The sequence below is a fragment of the Arachis ipaensis genome, chromosome B1 (assembly GCF_059453495.1).
Source record: "Arachis ipaensis isolate K30076 ecotype BB chromosome B1, ASM5945349v1, whole genome shotgun sequence".
Lineage (NCBI taxonomy): Eukaryota > Viridiplantae > Streptophyta > Magnoliopsida > Fabales > Fabaceae > Arachis > Arachis ipaensis.
In genome coordinates, this window is record NC_142436.1 from 124,707,157 (window position 1) to 124,709,733 (window position 2,577).

Here is a 2,577-nt window from a genome sequence, read left to right on the forward strand (position 1 = left end):
AAGTGGTCGGGAAGGCTTTACAACGGATTGCATCTGAGGCATCCGTAAGATACATTCGACTTCTGAAATTACTGAGATGATGGCTCGGGTCAGACGTACCGTCGTACAGGGTCATGTCAGGGGCTTTGAAGTCCTTTGGAACTTTAGCTTTCATGATATCCTTTGTGAACGGATCTTGATCCTTATGGGGGCTATCTTCAAGGCTGGTTCGAGTGGTCTTGGTTTTGAAATCAGCTTTGAGCTTTAGAAATTTGTTCTCCAGCTCTTGACGCCGTCTGGTTTCTCTCCGAAGGTCTCGCTCAGCATCCCGCTGCCGGTATGCTTCTTGTTCAAGTTGTTTAAGTCGATGCTGTTGTTCACGGATAGCTTCCAAGATTTCGGTGTTTGGGGGTTGTTTATCTCCTTTGTTTTGAGGTATATCCTTTGGTATGGTATATGTGTTCTTGTGCGGTGTTCTGTCCTCCAAGCCAAAGTCATGATCGTTGTCAAGGTTATTTTCCATGATGATGGGATGACTTCCAGGTTCCCAGCAACAGCGCCAATATTCCGAGGGTTACCTGAAACTGAAGGTCGATCTCGGAGGAGAACTACTGTTGTGGCCGGAGCTGTCGCGTCCGACTTGTTAAACCTTGAAATGTTGCTGATCCTTGATCACCGGAGGGTGGTGGTACCTGCAAGAGACTCCGATGCTTAGGTTAGCACAGGCTTTAAGCAGCTTTTTTGTGTAGAATCAGAGTATGAGTTATATATGGGTGCTCCAGTGTATTTATAGTAGTCTGGGATGACCTCCCTTGAGATAAGTTTGTTATCTTATCTTATCTTTTGTGGGTGAGTCCCCTTATCTTTAGGCCAGCCGCCTTTAGGTGGGATGTGATCTTCTGCTTTGGGCCTACTTGGGCCCTTGTAGCTATTTGGCCGAGCTCTTTGGGAAGAGGTCGATGTCGACCAACTTTTGTAAGAGGTCGATTGTTTTTGTCTTCGTCCAATCCGGATCATGTAGCTCGACCCATGGTATGAACACTTGACAAAGTATAGAATTGCGAAGGAGGCATGGCAATTGATCACCGATTTGGCCGAGTCCACCCAACACGCTAGACAAAGGAACAATCACCTAAGAGCCATAAATGAAGTTTCTACTAGTGGTGAGACCGCCGTCCTTACCAAGACCTTGGGAGAAATGACAAATATTCTCAAGCAACTCTAACTCAATCAACAACAACCTCCACCTCCTCAACAACAACAACAAAGTCAAAAATTGGTCCCCAAAGAGTGTGCGGAATTTGCTCTAGTTACACCTATTACACCGATGAATGCCCAAACCTCCAAGAAGATAATACCTTAGCAGCTACTAATGCCTACTACAATCATCCAAACCAAGGTTATTATCAACAAGGAGGCAACTATAATCAAGGGGGTAATTTTAGTCAAGGTTGGCAAGATAATTCCAACCAAGGATGGAGGGACAACTATAATCAAGGAGGAAGGGACAATGGCGGGACCCAAAGATGGAACAACAATAACTGACAAAACCGATACCAACAAAATCCTCCATACCAAAACCAAAACCAAGGAAGAGCCTACCAAACCTACCAACCACCTCATCAAAGGCAAGCACCTCTACCCAACCAACCACAAGTCCCCCAAATCACTTATCATTCTTCTTCCTCTAACCAAGATGAGAGACTTTGCTCCATCCTCCAAGGACAAAAGGAACTTCAAACCACACTCGCCTCAAGCCTTACCGGTCTTACCTCTACCATCTAAGCCCTTTTTTCCCGTATGGAACCGACCACTCAACCCTCTACCTCTACCACACAACCTTAAGGTCATACTCAACCGTCAAGCTCTAGTGCCTTACCCTCTCAACCTTTACCCAACCCCAAGGGTGACATCAATGCCATCACTTTGAGGTCCGGCATCAAATTGCAAGAGAGGAGTCAGGAAGAGTCAAGTCCAACTGAGGTCCCTCAAGATGAGGATGTGGTTGAGATAGAAGAAGTCGAAGAGGAGGATGAAGCCCAAGAGGTAATTGAAGAAGTGATTGCTCAACCAAGGGGTATAATTTCTAAGGATGGAAATGTCTTGCAAGAAGCTACTCCAATTCCATTTCCCACATTGGCAAAGAAGACCAAGAAGCAAGTTAAGTTGGATCCCAAAATGGTGGAGATATTTAGGAAAGTTGAGGTAACCATTCATCTCTTTGATGCTATCCGCCGAGTACCTAAATATGCCAAGTTTCTAAAGGACCTATGCATGAACAAGGAGAAGCTTAATGATTTAGAAACTATTCCATTGGGAAGCTCAATCTCCGCTTTAATGGATGATGTACTGGAGAAGTGTGGTGACCCTGGCCCTTTACTAGTAACTTACACCATAGATGGGGTCCAATTTGTTGATTGTATGTGCGATCTTGGCACTTGTGTGAGTATTATGTCCTTGTCCATCTATAAGGTCTTAAAGCTTCCACCGTTGAAACGGTCGGCCGCCCGGTTTGTTTTGGCGGACAAAAGCATAATTTCTGTAGTTAGTATTACGGAGGATGTTCTAGTGAGTATAAAGGGGTTGGTCTTTCTGATT